Below are 21,561 nucleotides of genomic sequence, written 5' to 3' on the forward strand. Positions count from 1 at the left end.
AAATTCATCCATCCGCTACGCTAGAGGCGACAGAAGAGCTTTGCTGCGCTTCTTGCGTAGGCATGATTTGATAGATGTGTGGCGTTATTTACATCCAGGCACGCGAGATTACACATTTTATTCATCGAAACATAATTCCTATACTAGAATTGATATGTGGATGCTACCTCGTATTGCTTTGCCTCGAGCCCTGGCCTCCAGTATTGAGCCCCGGGTGTGGTCAGATCATGCTCCTTTGACCCTGGAGTTACAGATTGGACAGGTTAGAGGCGGCCGTCGCTTGTGGCGTATGAATGACTCTTTGTTAAAAGATCCCAATACCTTGACTCTTTTAGAGACTGATGTCGAGGAATTTTTTGCATTCAACGACATAGCTGGCATTAATGTTGCAATTCTTTGGGAAAGTTTTAAAGCTACCCTTAGGGGTTGTTGTATCTCGAGGGGGTCGTACAGAAATCAATGTCGGGTGGCACGCAGATTAGAATTAGTGACTCGCCTTCGACGCCTAGAGAATGCTCACAAGAGAGCCCCGTCGGTGGCTGGGGGGGTTGCGTTGACGGAGTGCCGGAGAGATTTACAAGAACTTGATTTAGAGGGCATGGCTTGGGCCCTGCAGAGGCGGAAACAACAGTTTTTTGAATGGGGTGGTAGGGCAGGCCGCTTGTTAGCTGCACAGATCAAGCAAACTCAAGCACAACACTCCATAACTCGGATTCGTAATGATTCGGGTCAGCTTTGTGTGGATGATGGGGACATCCATCAGGCTTTTTTATCCTTCTATCAGATTCTGTACACTCCGGAAATCGAATCCACGGAGGGGGAGATTGAGGCTTTTCTATCTAACGTTACCTTGCCTTGTTTGGCGGAGGTTGATGCGGAGTGGCTCTCTTCCCCTATTCAACCCGCTGAGGTGGTGGCTGCCATACGTCATCTGGCTGCTTCCAAGGCACCGGGTGTTGATGGCTTTTCCCCCCTGTTTTATAAGAAAATGGAGGCCCATATAGTCAATCCTCTGACTAGATTGTTTAATTCTTTTCTGGAGGGGGATTGTCTGCCGTATTCGTTTCGTCAGGCAGCGGTCTCCCTTCTTCTTAAACCTGGGAAAGATCCCCTCCTTTGTGGGTCTTACCGCCCTATTTCATTGTTAGGAGTTGATTATAAGCTGTTTACCCGTATTTTGGCAGTCCGGTTACAACGCTTTCTGCCTTACCTAGTTCATGGAGATCAATGTGGCTTTATTTCAGGGAGGCAACCTGGTGATAATATCCGAAGAGTGTTAGATCTTATTGGAGTGGCCCATCAAAACTCTGTTCCGGCAGTCCTGTTATCAGTTGACGCTGAAAAAGCCTTTGATAGGGTTTATTGGCCGTTTATGTTAGCGGCCTTGAAGAAAATGGGCATTTCGGGTGCTTTTCTACACTGGGTGACCTTATTATATGCTGCCCCGGAGGCTTGTCTAAGAGTTAATGGAAGATATACTGCTAATTTTATGATCCGTAGAGGAACTAGGCAGGGGTGCCCTTTGTCACCACTGATTTTCGCGCTGGTCATGGAACCTTTAGCAGCCTCTATACGTGCGAATGCTGACATTCGGGGAATTGTGGTAGGTGGTGAAGAGCATAAGATTTTATTGTATGCTGATGATATTTTGTTTACCTTGACCCACCCACTTCGTTCTCTGACGGAGGCGCTTCGTGTTTTGACTACATTTGGTGTGGTAGCTGGCTTTAAAATTAACATCGAAAAATCTGAATTGCTTAACATTTCCCTTCCGGACTTATTGGTGACGGACTTACGTACTAGGTTCTCGTTTCGATGGGCGGCTAAATCCATTAGATACCTTGGTGTGCGTATATCTCGAAGACTTACTGACCTTTTTGAATTGAATTACCCTCCGTTGCTAAGAACTGTATTTGCTGATCTGGACCGATGGGAGGGATTGAGATTGTCTTGGATGGGTAGGATTAGTGCTTTGCGTATGAATGTGCTGCCTCGTTTTTTGTATCTGTTCTCCTGCCTACCTCTCTCAATTCCTAAACGGTTCTTGCTTAGGCTACAAAGGCGGGCCTTTGCTTATATCTGGACACGTAAACCCCCTAGGGTGCGGAGGGAACGTATGTACTGGGACAGATTACATGGGGGAATGGGTGTTCCTGATTTTTCTACATATTACTATGCATCCCAATTGCAGGGACTATTTCATTGGGCATATCCCTCCCAGCGCTGGGTCTCACTAGAACAGGCCTTACAACCTACTTACCCTTTGGCAGCAGTGCCCTGGCTGTCTTTTGATATCCTTCGGGATCTGCAGACTGAGACATCTTATGGGATGGAATGTACTTTGCATGCGTGGAGCCGGGTTCGACGAGCTTGGTTCCCACGTCAGCGCTATTTTTATGCTACTCCCATTAGATTTGCCCCTGATTTTCTGCCTGCTAAAGATACTGGGATTTTTCGGCGTTGGGAAATGGAGGGTCTTAGGGTCCTAGGTCAGCTGGTAGTGGGTGGACAACTGGTACCCTTTGCTGCCTTACAATCCATATATGATCTCCCCTCGACTGACTTTTTCGCCTATGTCCAACTTCGAGATTTTATGGTGAAGAGGGTGATCCCGGAGTGGGAAGGGGCAGACTCTGCTTTCTTACAAGTTTTTAGGATGGGATCTGGGGTAGGCCTTATTTCCCGTCTCTATAGGGCTCTTTTATACACTCGACCACAGGCCCACACATATGAACATCGTTGGGAACACTTGCTAGGGAGGGCTTTGGATTATCGACAATGGGATTGTCTTTATGGTACACTGCTGAGAGTCTCCTTGGCATCTCCCTTAGTGGAGCAGGGGTATAAAATGCTATTTCAGTGGTACCTCACGCCTGAAAAGGTGCATCGTTTCTATCACTGTGGGAACGGGCACTGTTGGCGCAACTGTGGGTGGCTGGGCTCCTTTGGGCATGTGTGGTGGGATTGTACTAAGATTGTACCTTTTTGGAAGATGGTTCAACGACTGCTGATTGATGTGTTACGCTTACCCATCCTATTGCGTATGGAAACATTTTTACTTAACTATCCTTTGGGAAGTTTGGATGTGGATCAGAATCATTTTGTGGCCCTGGTTGCTACGGCAGCCAGACTTTTAGTGGCTACATATTGGAAGCGGGACTCTTTGCCTTCTCGTACTGAACTGTTACATAAGGTTGACCAAATTTACTTAATGTCCAAATTGACTGCTCTAAATAATGATTCCTGTGGATTGTTTCATCGACAGTGGTCTCGATATAGCTCCTGGCGAGGTCTACTTTGAAACTTTTCTTATTCTTCTTTTGCATCTTCCTTTGTTTTAGGCTTATATTGTATCACTCGGTGGGGGGGGTGGGGGGGGTTTTGTTGTTTCATGTGGGCAATGTACTTTTGCTGTTGGCATACTGCCTGTGTACTGTTTTCATTTTGTTTAATAAAAAATTTTAAACTTCAAAAAAAAAAAAAAAATGATGGGCCCCGGGTGCCACATACCCTAGGTACGCCACTGAAATATTGATATATCTGTTTGCTAAAAAGTACTATTTATAACAAATGCATACAATAATAGCATGTTATAGCTTTAAGTGACATGGGCACTTGCTGCTTATCTGGCTTTTCTTTTCCTTGCCTTTGTATTTTCTCTCCCCTAAAAATTACATCTAGGAGATAATAGCAGAACCTTTTTGATCTGCCTTGCACTAAATTTTTAAAAAATCAGTATTTGTCTCACTGTGAAGTCTGCCCTTTTATTTTTACTCCTATCTGTATTATTTGAGAAACTCACAGGAAAGATTCTTGCACTGCCATCTTTTTCACTTGCCTAGGGTTGCCAGACATCCGGATTTATGTAAAATCCGGTAACCCTACACTTGCCCCTACTTATGTTAATATGTCTAGGGAGATTATGGCGCAGTGGTTAAAGCTACAGCCTCAGCACCCTGGGGTTGTGGGTTCAAACCCACGCTGCTCCTTGTGACCCTGGACAAGTCACTTAATTCCCCCATTGCCCCAGGTACATTAGCTAGATTGTGAGCCCACCAGGACAGACAGAGAAAAATTCTTGAGTACCTGAATAAATTCATGTAAACCGTTCTGAGCTCTCCTGGGAGAACGGTATAGAAAATTGAATAAATAAATGTCATTGACTGTCTCAAGGAAAGTAGACTATCCACATTAAAACAGAGTTCTGTGCACCATCCAGTCTAGTGAAGGCCACTGAATTTTTGTCCGAACTAATGTATGGCACCTGCTCCTGATTACTGCAGAAGCACTTAGGGCCGGATTTAGTAAATGGCACCCAGCACTATTATATAAAGCAGTGTCTCTCAAACTTTATTAGCTCTGGCACACTAAACAGAGCAAATGTTTTTCACCGCACATTTAAGAGTTATTTATTTAAAGTTCTTTAAGCTTTGTATGGGTAATTGTAACAACGGTGAAACTAAACTAGATATAATAAAATTGCTAATCAATGCGATGAATGTGTTTATTTTTGAGTGCAAATTAACTCAAAATGTGGCTCGATAGTCGACAAGCAAAAACGTATTTCATTATCCAAATTTGCAAAGATAAGAAGATCCAAACGGTAACAAAGCCTTGATTACCTTGCTTCTCAAGTTAGGATATCTACTGCATAAAAAATTACTTGCTGTTAGTTTTCAAGGACCAATCACATGAAAGAATGATGCTTGTCTGAGTGACTGTATCCTTACGCACACAGACACTCATAAAACTGGCAGACTCTTGCATATGCGATATACATGTCATTTATTCTAATGTATACTTATGAAGGGAATTTTAAAAAATAAAGTAAAATTTTGGAATCTTTCTTTACACCTGGATTCTCTTCGGATCACATCACTACATCTTAAATGTGGCACGCAGTATGAGAGACACTGCTATAAAGGACACTTTGGGATGAGCGCTTTTTATAGAATAGTACTGGGTATATAAATTTTTTAATAAATAATAATCAATAAATAAACAACTGGAACCAGGTGTAAATCCTGGCAAGCAAGCTGGGTGCATATACATGTGTATGTATATGCACTCTCCTCGCAAGCAGGGAGCTGGAACAACACCTTAAGTGACCTTATCCTGACCTCTCTAACATACCACTCTTTCAGAAAATCACTAAAAACCCACCTATTCGACAAATTTACCTGATCCTCCAAATCTATGTGACACCTATTTCATCTTACACTCTTCTTCCTCCTTCCCTATGCCACCTCAAACTGTCTTTCTACCTCTCCCCAATTCTAATTGATGTTACCTCGCTGTCCTTACAGCACCTCTTGTTGTACACCGTCTTGAACTGAAAAGGTATGGTGGGATATAAATAAAGCTATTATTATTATTATTATTATTAATACTGTGTGTAATTTTCTGAAAGGTCCTGATCTACTGTACCCCTTTTGCACAGATACATGTAGGCATTATCCTATAACCGAATGTTTAAACATATTTCCATGCAAATCTTCTATTTCAGTTGCGTTTTGACACCTTGCATCCATTAGAACACATTTCTGTGCTGAAAGTTGTACGTGGAGTTAGCACCTAACTTTAGGCACCATTTGTAGAATCTCCGAGTTAGTGCCTCCTATTTAGGAAGTGAAAAGCGGTCCTGCTTTAACTCTGCATTAGGTTGTTAGTGTGTGGTAAACAACATGCTGTCAATAACTTTCATGCTTATGCCACTTTCCATACCCATGAGCCACTCTCTGCTCATATAACTGGATGGGGAAAAGGAGAATCCAGTATCCAGAACAACACAAGAAAGTTTATTATCTCAATATTGTCCAAGTAAAACTTCCAATGCAGAACAAGTCCATGTGGTGTAGAAAAACAAGGACCCAACACGGTCCATGTTTTGGCAAATTGTCTTCAACGGGAGTCCCAATAAATCCACAGTGGGTGCAGCATGGGATTACAGTTTTGGAGCACCTAATAAATAAGGATGGAAATCTAATGAGTTTTAGGAAGCTCCAGGAGAAATATGGAGTGTGCAGTACTGCAGTAGCACCCATTTTGCATATCTGAAAGTCTCATACTACTTTAGAATGCACTTTAAAATGGAGAAGGGCTCGAGGATAGAAGTAAAATTGCAAGAGTTTTTTTCAGCTTGATAACCTTAAAAGCCTTTTTTGGCTCTTCTTTCTTCACTGCTGATCTTCTGAGGATTATTTGTTTATGCTTATTTTTATTTCTTTTACAGATATATGTAAAATTGTGTAATCCGTTTAGTTTTAAACAGTATAGAAAATTTTAAAATAAATAAATAACCCAAAAAATCTTACACACAGTTGGAACAGCAATGGCAGGAAGATATTAGGGGGGGTTAGAATAATCCTTTCCCTGGTTCCCCATCTAATGCAAGTATCAGAGATAGTGGTAGGGGCAGACCTTAGGGAATGTCATTATAGAAAACTCTTATCAGGAATATTTCAGCCAGAATTAGCATTCTGTGCATGAATAGTGTCAACCAAGATTTCTCTAAAATGTAACAGTGATAGGCACATCTTTATGTGCATTCTGGATCTACTCAACAATAGGAGCACGATGGGAGAAGATATTGAGGTACATGACAGGATTCGTGGGACAGGACAACAAGTGAACATACTGTATCTATAGCAGGTATATTGGTAAACTGGAAGCACTAGGACTAACTGGCAAAGGAGTCTTATTGATCAGAAAGATTGTTTTGTGGAGAAAAAATAGTAATAAAAAATTGGATGGATTGCATACTGGCAGAGGCAAAATACCTAGAAATTCTTAAGGGATGGCAGCAACAACTAGAAGAAAACCATAACCAAACAAAAGTAGAGATTTCTTCAAGTCTGGTACCCATACATCAAGAACTTACCCTTTAGAACATGCAACTACATCTTAAATGTTAGAAGAAAGGACTCTCCCCCAGGGACAACAAACACCAAGATAACTAGTTACTATTAGAGTAAGACACCCTGTAGAAATACACAAGTGAACAGCATGGTAATCATTAGTGCTGCCTGATTTAGGGAAAGCTTTTTTGATCAATTCAATTCAGCCTATTGAATCGATTTTTTTGATTCGATTCACTTTTCCTGTCCAATTGGGTGTTTGTTTTTTTTGGGTTTTTTTTCAAACATCCGGACAGGTTTATTTTGTAGCCTCTTCACCCACCCCCACCCCCCTTTGTTGATTCCAACCCCACGTCAGCGCTGTAGTGTAAACAAAATAAACAAAAAACATTTTTCTCTCTCTTAGGTCCTAGCTCATGCTCACTATCTAACACAAGCTCTGGCAGGATACACATTTCAAATCTGACATATTGTAATCACAAAATAGAAAATAACATTATTTTTTTCTACTTTTTGTTGTGCGGTCATTTTATTATTCAAATCATGTTGGTTCTAGGCTCTGGTTTCTGTTTGTCTTCTGTTAACTTGCTCACCAGGGTCTCCTTCCCAATTTAATGTTTTCTTTTAAATCATCATCCATCTTCCAACGTTTTTCTAATCATCCATCATCCAACGTTTTCTTTTTACTCATCATCCATCTTCCATCTCTGTACCTTTCCTTTCACTGCCATATCCAACATTTCTTTCCCACTGTCTACCATCTCTCTCTCTCCCTCCCCCCCCAACTGTTCCCTGTGTCAAACCTCTCTATTCCCCTCCATGCAGCATCTCTCGATCCCCTCCATTATCCTGTGAAATATTTCTTTCTCTCTCTCCATGCACCCTTTCCCTGCCTTCTACCTTATATCCAACATTTATCCAACTCTCTTCTCCATACATGCATGTCTCCCTCCCCTCCACCAAATGCAGGATTTCTCCCGCTCACCCTTTTCTACCTCTTTGTTGCACTCTCTTCCTCTCATCTATCCCATGTCCTACAATTCTTCCTCTCGTCACATATGTGCCGCAGCTTTCCATCCCTCCTATCCCCCTGTGCAGCAGCTTTAGTCCCTTCCTCCTATCCCCTGTGTGGCAGCTTTCTGTCCTTCCCATCCCCCTGTATAGCACTTCCTGACCAACACCCCCCTCCCTTCCCCTGAGATCTGACATTTTGTCAGGTCTCCTAATGAAAACGCAGCAGCAGTGGCAGTGGATGGCTATCAAACACAAGCTTTGAACAGGCTGTTCGTGGCCTGCCTCACCACGGCTTCCCTCTGCCGTGATATCATTAGTGACAAGGCAAAGGGAAGATCCCAGTGGGGCAGTCTGTTCAGAGCCTGCATCTGCTAGCCATCCACCGCTGCTGCTACTGCTACTTTAGAAGGCCCTGGAGGTATGGCAGGCCTCACCAGGGGGAGGTCTGTTCACTGAATTGGTGAGCCCAATTTTTGGGGGGAAAAATCAATTCAAATTGGTGAATTAGGCAGCACTAGTAATTATACATATATGAACAAAAGGAGGGAGGGGGAGGCTGAAAGTGGTGGCAAAAACTTTTCAGGGAGGAGAAAGAGAACTGTAAAACACTACTTCGACTTCCTCTCCTTTCGATTACTGGTACATTCTCTAATCTTAAGCACCTTAGATTACTGCAATATCATATATTTGGGATCCTTCAAGAAAACCATTAAACGTCTGAGAATAATTCAGAATACTGCCGTCCGCCTCATTTATGGTCTCAAAAAGTCGGATCATGTAAACCCGTTCTACAGAAAACTTCACTGGTTGCCAATGGAGGCAAGGGTCATCTTCAAGTTCGCCTGCCTTTGCTTCAAAACGTTAACGGGTTCATCCCCGATTTACCTGTCGCGCCACTTTGTGTTTCCAGGCACCACTTGCACATGTAGTGCCTACCTGTTCGCCTTCCCCTCTCCGAAGGGCTATGTCTACAAAAGATTCCTTGACAGAACTCTATCATTCCAAGCTAGCAAATGTAATAATTGCCTGACCACCCTCATTTCAAATGCTCCTTCCTACCAATCCTTCAGGAAATCAATCAAAACCTATCTCTGATAAATTTCTCTGACTCCTTCCTACCTTGCTATATTACCGAAATACATGCTGCATCTTTCTTTTTCCAATTTTACCAAACCTCTCTCGACATTCTAATGTAATTCCTTTTTCCGGTTTTTACCAACTCTCTCTCAGCACTCTAATGTAATTGAAATTGTTACCAATGTACTTGACAATATTTTTCTGTAACATCGCTGTATATGTACAGTCTCTACCCCTGTAAACCGCTCTGAACTGCTTGTGGTATTTGCGGTATACAAAATAAAGTTATTATTATTATTATTATAAATATCCTGGTCTTCATTAAAGTAGAGGGTTTAGGATGATAGGGGTTGGTGAGTGGAGGGGAGAGGATTAAAGTTAAGAAAATATGGGACAGGCATGTGGGATTTCTTATGGAGAGGAGGAGATAGAGGATGCTGTGGACACGCAGACTGGATGAGCCATTTGGCCTTTATCTACCATCATATGTCAATGTAATTTTATATAGTTTGTGTTCTTTATTTTCTGTACAAAGGGTTCCTTTTTTGTTATATTAAATTAATAATGAGTCTAAAAAAACCCATGTTGATAGCATATTTTCAGTGGCATAGTAAGGGGGTGGGGTGGACTGCCCTGGGCACTGTCACCTCTCCTTCTCCTGCACCCACCCACCCACCCTCATACCTCTTTGGCTCTTCACCAGTTCAGTCAGCATCTCCAACCTGCTGCTTGCGCTGGCCTCGGCTCTCTCTCTCTCTCTCTCTGAAGTCACTTCCTAGTCGCGGGACCGCGTCGGGCAGAAGGTTGGAGATGCTGCACCCACCAGCGAAGAGTTAGAGGTACGGTGGGGAGGGAAGGCACATGTGCGATGAGGGAGTGTGGAAGGAGCAGGAGGAGGATAAGCGTGCAAGGGGTACCACCACACTGGGCACCTCCTACTCCGCTACGCCATTGCTTATAGTTATTTAGAATCTTTGCAAAGCTTCTTTTTTTTTTTTTTTTTGCCACATTTACTGTATATATTACTTATATTCCCAAAATATATTGCTTACCAGTATTATAAACTGACTTGAATAATCCATTCATATTAAAAAAGCAAAACAGCTCACATCAGAACTAACATCACAACACATGTAAAAACACCAGCCTAGCCTGCCCTCCTCCTCAAAGCAGACTAAAATCCTATCCCAAAACCATGTTAAATCTGTCCTTAACCAGCAGTCAGCTATCTTAATTCTTATGGTCACATGGTAAGGAAATAAATACTAACTTTTAGGGGCAAATGAATAAAAAGGGCTATTTTTCTCAGTATCTACCAACAAAGATTTTTTTCCCCCTCAAATACAACAAATTATGATTTTAGAAATCCTTAATCTGATTGTTTAATTGCTATTTTTAAGTGATGTTTAAACTTTAAAGGACAATTTCAAAGCTATTTAAGTGAGCAAATAATTATTTGCATGTGCAAATTGGCTGAATGAAAGTTACCTTGCCTCAATTTGAAGCACTTAGGGGAAGTCTTCCAGGGGACATGTTTTAGACAGGATCTGAAAATAATGCCCACAGATTGCATTTTCCATAGAATATCTACATCACTCGAAAATCAGATGCTAAAGTCTATGCAGGGGGCAAAAGAGAGCCTCATATTAGCTGCTATCATTTTAAATTATAGCAGTAGTAGAAAATAAATGATTGTAGTTTATTTCTGCCTAGTGGGCAGTGGGAGAGGAGCAAAGGCACTCAGAAACTTCCCCCACAGTGTAAAGATGATCCAGGGATGGAGGTCAGTTGTGTAACCCTGCTTTATCCCAGGACAAGCAGGCAGCATATTCTCACGTAAGGGTGACATCACTGACGGAGTCCCGGTATGGACCACTTTAAAAGTGCATTGCCACTTTAAGAGTTTAGAAAGTTTGCAATAGCCCGAACTGCGCATGCGCGAGTCCCTTCCCGCCCAATGCAGGGCATACGGTCCCTCAATTTCTTAGTTTCTGCGGAGTTAAGAAGTCGCGTTTTCATCGGCTGTTGAAAATTTTTTCGCTGCCTTCCCGCTCTCGCAGTTTCTGACTTTCAGTCCATTTTTTCTTTTATTTCAATTTTAGTTAAAAAAAAACCAACAATATACAGTCAAACCTTGGTTTGCGAGTATAATTCATTCCAGAAGCATACTTGTAATCCAAAGCACTAGTATATCAAAGCGAATTTCCCCATAGGAAATAATGGAATCTCAGATGATTCGTTCCACAACCTAAAAACTTCAATACAAAATACTATATGTACTTGTATTGCAAGACTTTGCTTGTTTAAAACAGTCACTACACTCTTGCAGTGTCAGAAAGAGAAGAACCATTGGCTCAGTTGTGATGTGTTTATACTGTATGTACTTGTATTGCAAGACATTGCTTGTATATCAAGTTAAAATTTAATAACATGTTTTGCTTGTCTTGCAAAACACTTGTAAACCAAGTTACTTGCAATCCAAGGTTTTACTGTATATTAAACCAAATTTTTTTATTTTGCCATTGTCGATTTAGCCTCGGCGGGGCCTTATGGGTCGCCATACTGTTATTTCTCCACCTTACGGCTATTTTACCATTCAGGACACTCCTGATAATTTTCCATCCGGGTGGTTGCTTTGCTGGGGTAGTTGTCTTCACCGACATCCTATAATGGTTTTCGCAGTGTCGGGACCTCGGCCTTGCCACTTTCTACTTCCCCTGCTCTTCTCCTCTTCAGTGCATTCTCATGTGGGTTCTTCAGAAGCAGTTTCTCTTCGGCGCCGTCAAGAATCCGGCACCCACCAACTTCAGTATTCCGGTACCCAGCGCACTTCTGGCACCGCTAATCCAGCCTGCTCTGAGATTGACATTGCTGCCTCGGGCCCGCTCCTACCTAGGTAAGTTGGCTCACAAGTTTCTCCTTTGTGCTTCAGGTCATTGTAGCAGTGAGTCCAATCCTGCCGACCTCAGTCATTGTAGTAGTGAGTCAAGTCCTGCTGACCTTGATCAGCCCCGTCTCTGGTTCTGCTTCGATATTGTCACCAGCTCAGCCTTAGAGCTAGGCTTGTGCCCAATAGAACTCCTCAGAACTCTAGTCTGAAACTGAAAAGGGCTGATCAATGTACCAGCTCTATCTCAGGAAGGCATTCAGGCTCTGAGTTCAAAATGAGTGCTCAGGAACAGGAACACCGGAAGAACAGCTTTGAGGAACCCGGAGTAACCTTGGCAAAGGAACAGCCTAAGATAGGGGCTCCTAACTCTGGGAGTACCCAGCTGCTGAGGCAAATTAAGTCACAAGAGAAAGCTCAGCAAAAGCAGCAGTTTGCCCTTCCCCCACACAGGTTAGGGCGTGTCCAGCCCAGGACTAAAGAAGCAGAGCTCATGAATTGTAGGGCAGTCTGTCCTGAACCAACAGAGGAAGAAGTCTCCAAGGATAGTGCTCCTGAATTGAAGCAGGGTAATGAGGTGGAGATGTTGGATGTAGAAACTTTCCCTGAGACAAACCAGCCAGCCAGCACTCAAGCAATGGAGGACATGGACATTTCCATGGATTCTTCAGAAGTTTACATGGACGAAAGTTAAGTTTGATTTCCTTACTGTTTTTTTTTTTTTAATCCTTTTGCTGTCTGGAAGGATGGGACTAGTGCTGGGAGAGTGAGCATTGCTAGGCTCACTGCTGGAAACGGCACCTTATTTTTGGGACTCTGAATGAAGTTTTGTTTTGCATTTTTTCTTTTACCTTTTGCTGCTTGTATGAGACTCTGTTGCTGAATGTGTGAGAGGGGTAGTAGGGGGGAGAATCCACTGAAGATCTTCTCGGGTTGGGATCATGGGGCCAGTTTTGGCAAAGTATTAGATTGTGGATTCAGCTACTCCCTTCCCCCACCATCTTGTTAAGGTGGTTGGGAAGGCCTGTCAGAAGCCAGGCATATTCAGTATGTTGAACTAGGGCTTATGAACTCTACTGAAGCCTAAGACAAGACTGTGAAAGTTTTTGTAGTTCTTATTTTTCCCTTTTGAGTGTGGGGACTGTAAGACAGAGCTGCAACAGAACTGTTGGACACTTACCTTCAAGAAAGGTGTGGGCTGCCTTTTTGCAAGACCCCAGTTTTCTGTTTATGTTTTATTTGAGTTCAAAACTTGAACTGTGGCAGCTTTGCTATTTAGAACTGTGCTGAGAATTAAAGTTGGACTCATGTTTTGACAACACTTTATTTTCCTGACATTTTTGTGTTACATTGATTATAGAACCTAGCAGGACTTTCAACCTTTTTGAAGGCACGCCAAGTTCTGTGTTTGTTGAGCCCTGTTTGGTAGCCAACCCCAAAGGCCGGTACCGCCGGGCTTACAATATCGATCAGTGCCTCGATTCCGGCATACTAATCTTCGGAGCGTGGAGCAGCACCGATGGTACCGGTGTTTTTTTTCTTTCCTGCAGTAATTTTTTCCACTCCGCTCCTGATGTGTGCCTTGATACCGGCTTTTTCATCTCTGGAGCGTAGACCCGCATTGATGGTACCGGCAACGCAGCCAGCGGTACCGGTATTTTCCTCTTATGCAGCAGATTTCATTCAGTATTTCGAGTACATGTCCAACTGTATTTTCAGTTGTTTGTGCCGACGCCTTTGTCGACGCCAACTCCTCTGGTGCCAGTCAGGTTTGGGTTCTCGACACCGGTAGCACAGGAGTCTCCAGTGGTTCCGACATATGAAGCGACGCCAGTCATCTTTAACGGTGTCGGTCCGGTCTGGGAAGGCTCTGCAGAAATTAAACTGTCTTCAGCCTTCGACACCAAATCCCTGACACCGATTCTGTATCTTTTGGGATTTGAATCTCGGGGGGAGGGGGTGTTGAGCAAGCCCCTTCTCCTTCAACTCAGCTCCAGGGAGTCCATACCTCTTCTAATATTTCCTACTCTGTTCCCTCAGACTCATAAATCACTGATTCATACCAATCTGCAATGCTTTACCCTGACAGTTTGGTTTATCTCGGGCTGCGTCCATCTCACTTACATCTTTCTCAACCTGTTCGTTAACTTCTGGATGTCTCTAGGAAACCTGCCACGCAAGTGTTACAATTAAAAGTGGCCTAGGTTTTCTTCCTGGTGTCTTCTTTATCTTCATGCTCCACCTTCCTTGACAGTGAAATTGATTTTGGATTATTTTCTTCTTTTGTTTGACTCTAGTCTCTAGTCTATATCTCTCAAACTTCTTTTAAGTGCTATTGCAGCTTTTCCTCTGTCAGTCAAGGGTCATCCTCTTCATGACAGGGGTTTTTAATGTGTAACCACACCTCCTGCCTTCTGCTGTCGTTTGGGCCCTACTGTAGTCCTTTCCACTAGATTTCCAGGTTTATGAAAGGACTTTTTTCTCTGTAAAACCACCTCTACAATCTACACATGTCGTCTGGGACCTTATTATACTTCTTTCCAGTTTGTTGAAGCCTCATTTGAACCAATGGCCACAGCTCATCTTAAGTTTCTTGCCTGGAAAGTGGTCTTCCATATTGCTCTCACTTCAGTCAGGAGGGTCGGTGAATTACAAGCATTAGTAGCAGATTCACCTTTCACAGTTTTTCATCATGACAAGGTGGTTCTGTGTACACGTCCAAAGTTTCTTCCAAAAGTTGTCACTTTTTATCTCAATCAGTCAATTGTTCTGCCTGTGTTTTTCCTAATCCTCATTCTCATGCTGGAAACACTGCTTTGTATACTTTGGACTGTAAGCAGGCTTTGGCTTACTACATTCACAGGACAAAGCCACAGCGAACTTCCCCTCAACTTTTCATTTCTTTTAATCCAAAAAAGTTAGGGCACCCTGTATTCAAGCAAACAATTTCTAACTGGCTGGCTGCCTGCATCTCATTCTGCTATACTCAGACTGGACTGGCATTGGAAAGTCGTGTCACAGCCCAAAAAGTTAGAGTGAAAAGGGCAAACAGAATGCTGGGAATGATTAAGAAGGGGATCACGAACAGATCGGAGAGGGTTGTCATGGTGCGCCCCCACCTGGAGTACTGCGTCTAGCACTGGTCACCGTACATGAAGAAGGACACGGTACTACTCAAAAGAGTCCAGAGAAGAGTGACTAAAATGGTAAAGGGGCTGGAGGAGTTGCTGTACAGTGAGAGATTAGAGAAACTGGGCCTCTTCTCCCTTGAAAAGAGGAGACTGAGAGGGGACATGATAGAAACATTCAAGATACTGAAGGGAATAAACTTAGTAGATAAAGACAGGTTGTTCACCCTCTCCAAGATAGGGAGAAAGAGAGGACACTCTCTAAAGTTAAAAGGGAATAGATTCCGTACAAACGTAAGGAAGTTCTTCTTCACCCAGAGAGTGGTGGAAAACTGGAACGCTCTTTCGGAGGCTGTTATAGGGGAAAACACCCTCCAGGGATTTAAGACAAAGTTGGACAGGTTCCTGTTGACCCAGAATGTAAGCAGGTAGGGCTGGTCTCCCGTGGTGACCTGGGGGCCATCATGGGAGCGGACTGCTGGGCATGATGGACCACTGGTCTGACCCAGCAGCCGCAAATTCTTATGTTCTTAGCTATGGCAGCTTTTGTTGCTTTCCTTAGATCTATACCATTGAGGAAATCTGTACAGCTGCCACCTAGTCCTCAGGTCATACCTTCACTTCTCTCTACTGTCTGGATGTATTTCAAAATGTATTTTCTTAGGCCAACACTCCCACCATCCCATCTCTGTTAGCTTGGAGGTCACCCATACATGAGAATATGCTGCCTGCTTGTCCTGGGATAAAGCACAGTTACTTACCGTAACAGGTGTTATCCAGGAACAGCAGGCAGATATTCTCACAACCCACTCACCTCCCCAGGTTGGCTTCTAGCTAGCTTATCTTAACTGAGGGACCAAGTGCCCTGCATTGGCGGGAAGGCACTCATGCATGCGCGGTTCAGGCTATCGCGAACTTTCTAAACTCTTAAAGTGGCGATGCACTTTTAAAGTGGCCCATATCGGGGCTCCGTCAGTGATGTCACCCATACGAGAGAATATCTGCCTGCTGTCCATGGATAACACCTGTTACGGTAAGTAACTGTGCTATATTGCCATCTTTTTTGCTTATAGAAGGTAACTTTGATAAATATGCTGTATACATATTGTAAGCAAAACATAAATCTATTTAGATCAGTATTCAAAAGTATATACTGTATGCAGTTGACAGTGCATACTCGTATTTTTATAATGTTCTACAGATAAATCTGACTGCTTTATTCATAGAGTAGCCAAATTTATTCATATAAAAAAGGTTAGGGTGAGGGTGGCAAAATAATTTATATGGCCAACTGCAGAGAGATAAATAGCAAGTACGTATAACTTCTAAATGTATAATTGGCCATTGAAAGTTATATGTTTTGCAGAATATAGCTGTAAAAATGATATGGAAGGGAAATAGGGTAGAACATGTTATACAATTTTTAATTAGGGCTTATGGGTTGCCATTAAAGGCAACAATTGAGTTAAAAGTTTTCAAAATTCTATATCGAATGGTACCCAATTATACACGCTGAGATGAAGTTTGAGGTCAGAGTCTGAAATTAGATTGAATGTCCCAAATTTATCTGAGATCAATTTACAATCTATAAGGTATAAAACTATTATGGGCCAGGATCCTCTTTTGTGGAATGTGCTGCCTAGGGAACCTAGAATGACATCATCTTACAAGTTATTTAAACAATTGAAAACATGACTGTTCCAAAAATGTGTAAGGTTAGATTAAATAATTGTGATTAATTATTGATGATGTTTTAGAGGACTGGTAAATTGGAAGGTATAGAAATTATTGATTTTGATTATGATGTTATGCAGTATTATGATCTTATTATGTGATCTGCCTTGAACTGAAAGATAAGGTGGAATGAAAATGCATATCTTAATATGTGAATTTTTGAAGTGGCACTAAAACATGTTATACACATACTGGTCAGTTATGTGTTTAACTTTTAAACGATGGTCAGGCTGCTGAATTTCGTCCACAGAATGTTTTATTGTGCATTTATTTTGTTATTAAATACATTGTATTTATGTGGCATTGAAATATTTGAGATTGAGGAACACTGTCAAAAGGTTACAAAGTGAGTCTGTTCAATTACTATACAGCTGAGAAAAATTAAGCAATATGTCAAAACAGCATGTACAGTGAATGTCTTTGGTACAATTCTATCCTGAGATACTAATCAGAGATGAAACAATTCTTACAGTGTATGAGTCCATATCAGCCTTTGATTTCAGAATTGTTTTAAGTGCACTCACACACTCTCAGGGGTTCATAAAAGCAGATCGATATTTCATTGAGGTTAAAGGCACTCAGCCTTTAGTCATTTGTTCCCAGCACCCTTGGGGGTTTCATCCAAATCTGTAAATACACATCCTGCATTGTGTTGCTGTTGATATTACATGTCCGTACTGTGGTTGTTATTTTTAGATGTGCTCTCCCTTAGAATTCTTTTGTCTATATATACATCTTTTATTTATATCGAAATAGAGCAATTGGTTGTATGACTAATGTTATAGTTTACTTTGTGTAGCTGTCTTAACTGTCTAAATGCATAGAAATATCTCAAAGAAACAATGTTTGTTTCTTTTTAACCCAGCAAGTTGTTTTCTCTTTTTTGGTGTTACTCTATGAAAAGTGATCTCTACTGAGGTTATAGTACTATGACCTTTATTCGCTACTACATGCAGTTTTTCTCCTGTATTTAACCCAGCCACTACAGTAAAGATCTTCATGATTTTTGTTCCTGGGCAGTAAGTGTAATTTCAAAATTGCTCATACCTAAAAATTATTGAAAATGTTTGTTATTTTCAATCATTTTCAATAATTTTTAGGTATGAGCAAGAAAAAAAAAGAAAATGTTTGTTATTCCCATAATACTTTACTTTTGTGACCAGGATAGTCAAATTTTGCAAGTTATCTATTTAACCCTTTTATGAAGCCGCTTTAGGCTTTTTTATCACCAGCCGCGGTTGTATTAGCTCTGACACTCATAGAATTCCTTTGAGTGTCGGAGATAATACCGCCATGACTGACAATAAAAAAGCCTAACATGGCTTCGTAAAAGGAGGCCTAAAATGTGGAAACACTGAATTTTCATCTTTTCATTCTTATAAAAAGCAACATATGAATCACAATTAACGTATTTATATTGAAGTTATACAATACGATGAAACCTTCCGCCCAATGTGCGGCGGCGGACAAAAAAAGCAAACAGAGTGCTAGGAATTATTTAAAAAGGGATGGCTAACAAGACTAAGAATGTATCGCTCCATGGTGCAACCTCATCTGGAGTATTGCGTTCGGTTCTGGTCTCCTTATCTCAAGACAGATATAGTGGCACTAGAAAAGGTTCAAAGAAGAGCGACCAAGATGATAAAGGGGATGGAACTCCTCTCATATGCGAAAAGACTAAAACCGTTAGGGCTCTTCAGCTTGGAAAAGAGTTGACTGAAGGCAGATATGACTGAAGTCTACAAAATCCTGAGTGGAGTAAAACGGGTACAAGTGGATCGATTTTTCACTCCATCAAAAATTACAAAGACTAGTGGACACTCGAAGTTACAGGGAAATACTTTTAAAACCAATAGGTGGAAATATTTTTTCACTCAGAGAATAGTTAAGCTCTGGAACATATTGCCAGAGGTTGTGATAAGAGCGGTAGCATAGCTTTTTTTAAGAGAGGTTTGGACAAGTTCTTGGAGGAAAAGTCTATAGTCTGTTATTTAGAAAGACATGGGTGAAGCCACTTATTGCCCTGAATCAGTAGCATGGAATATTGCTACTCCTTGGGTTTTGGCCAGGTATTAGTGACCTGGATTGTGAGAATGGGCTTGCTTGATAAACCGTTGGTCTGACTCAGTAAGGCTATTCTTATGTTCTTATAAAGATGACCACAGAAGATTAAGAAATGAGTTTTTTGAGATTTGCAATTATATTGTAAATTACTTTCCCAAATCAGCCCCCAGATGTAGTCTCTCATCATGTTCTCATGATATTGTCATTAGTAGCGGCATTCGAAGTCCAGTATATCCTAGTGGAAGTGCTTACCTTACTCTTCTTAGTATGCTTTCATGTTCTCCTTGAATGTCTCAAGATGAGCATCAAGGACATGGGCTTTGAGAAGAGAATGACACGGGGACAGAATTTGTCATCATCCCTGTCCCAATCACCGTCCCCATGGTTAACTGCAGAAAATCATCCCCTTGTCATTCTTTATGGAGAGAGGAAAGAATCAGAGTATGAATGGACACAACAAATGACTCTCAAGCCTTTCACCAGATTCTCAACCAACTTCACGTAGTTTGCAGCCTTTTGATTGCCCAGGAAGCCCTGAACCACTGTGACAAAGCTGTTCCAAGCTGCTTTCTTCTTCCTGGTTAGCTTCTTGGGAAATTCTTTGCACTCTAGGATATTATTTATATGTGGTCTGACAAAGACTCCAGCTTTGACCTTTGCTTCAGACAGATTAGGGAAGATTTCTTGAAGGTACTTGAAGGTTGACAACTTCTTATCTAGAGCTCTGACAAATTATTTGATTAGGCCCAATTTGATGTGCAGTGGTGGCATCAACACTTTTTGGGGGTCAACCAGTGATTTCCATTTGAAATTGTTTCTTCCCACTGAGAACTTGGTCCGCTGTGGCCAGTTCTGCCTTTGGTAATGCACCTTTGTGTCCCTGCTATCCCAAAGTCAGAGATAGCAGGAAAACTTGATAAAACTGCCTTGGAGACCCATTAGGAATGCCATCATTTTAAAGTCTCCGATGACCTTCCAGCCATATTCATCATACTTGAAAGCATTTAGTAAGGTCCTGATGCTTTTGTAATCTTCTTTGAGGTACACTGAGTGAGCCAGTGGAAGAGACGGGTACTTGTTAACATTATGGAACAGTACGGCATTGATGCTTCTGGATGAGCTGCCAATGAAGAGATGCCAATCTTGAGAGTTACAGGTGATTCCAGTTACCTCAAACAGATTTGATAGGTGAAGCTGGTGGAAAAAGCTTAGTCAGAGCAAAAACCAGGAGAAAAACCTCCACCCACACAATCAAAACCAACAGACAACAGTGGAGGTTTGAGAACGATGGTGTGCAATTTTATTCAACAAATCATAGTCTTGTGCGGTGGCTCGACACGCACATGTTTCAGCCAGTACGGCCTGCTTCAGGAGCCTTTTTGACTCATGATCACAATTTCTCATATAATTAAGAAACTGATGATTCAAAGTGATACAGGAAATCTCAGCCAAGCAGTACAGACATCAATCCTTTTCCCACAGCTCTGCCCTCAACTGATGTCTAGGAAAAAATCAGGAGTTCTTTTCTCTCTCAGGGACAACAACTGAGGGCAGAGCTGTGGGAAAAGGATTGATGCCTGTACTGCTTGGCTGAGATTTCCTGTATCGCTTTGAATCATCAGTTTCATAATTATATGAGAAATTGTGATCGAGAATCAAAAAGAATCCTGAAGCAGGCTGTATTGGCCGAAACACGTGCATGTTGAGCCACCGCACAAGACTGAATTGTAGAATAAAATTGCACACCATCGTTCTCGAACCTCCACTGTTGGAAAAAGCTTAGTGACACTTCCTCGGATCTGTGACTTGCACACTTTCATCCAACAAGTTCCCCTGCTTGAGCCTAGATGTCAAAATCTCAGCATTGGACTTGGTGAGACCAAGATCTCTGATCAAGTTGTTGAGATCTTTTTGGTTCGTATAATATGGATTTCTCATGTCAGCTGCATCACTGGTATTGTAAACTGGAACTACAGTGTCTCCCTCACTCTCTGACTTTCTGCTCTCTTCTGAAGACAGCTGCTTTCTCTTTCTGGTGGAATGGGTATGCAGACATCAGGGCAATGTGGCACCTGAGCAGTGGATGAAGGAGGGTCCAGATATGTGATTGCAGATACATGCTTGTCAGTTTGACTTATGGAAGGGTCCATCATGCAGAAGTAGCCATTGCTTGAGTGGTCAATGGGTTTCCAACAATTTCTTGGGATAGCAAACTTCATGGCTCTCTTTTTCCCTCTGTACCATACTGTAGAAGAACAAAATAAAATTGTGGTAATGAAAACAATAATCCTATTTCACCTATGACTTGTGTGTACAAGATTCTTGCAACATATTTCATATATGATATATTTTCATTGAAAATTTTAAAATTAAAATAAGCATTCTAAGAAATCTTATTGCAGAATATTATGCCATCTTAGTGAGAAACAAAATTGTCTTACCTTCCAGAGCTTATTGGCAATGCTCACTTGTGAAGTGAGGTATCCAAGGTTTGTCTTGATCCCTAACAGGCATGCCAAAATATGCCTTGTTTTCAAAATATCAATGTCCTGGTCACAAAAGCATTTGTGACTGCTGTTTTCGTAGTACCCTAAGTCTTAGCTGGCTCAAGGAGCAGAAGATGGATTTATGATTAAGCCTTGATCACCTACCTGACAACATATGGTACTGTCACTATTTCATCTGGCTAGATTATAGAAGAAACTGTTCACATTTTGGAATCTGGTTTTGAATTATTCATTTTTATTACTGTTGCACAAATTTAAATATGATTTTATAGTAATACCATAATTAAATATTT

General features: G+C 41.7%; 1 protein-coding gene across 7 annotated transcripts in view; it reads left to right on the forward strand.

The window, feature by feature from the left end:
• TBC1D32 (TBC1 domain family member 32) overlaps positions 1-21,561 on the forward strand; it is a 301,306-nt gene that overhangs the window by 247,953 nt on the left and 31,792 nt on the right. The window lies entirely within an intron of this gene.

Source organism: Geotrypetes seraphini, chromosome 3 (genome assembly GCF_902459505.1).
Source record: "Geotrypetes seraphini chromosome 3, aGeoSer1.1, whole genome shotgun sequence".
NCBI lineage: Eukaryota > Metazoa > Chordata > Amphibia > Gymnophiona > Dermophiidae > Geotrypetes > Geotrypetes seraphini.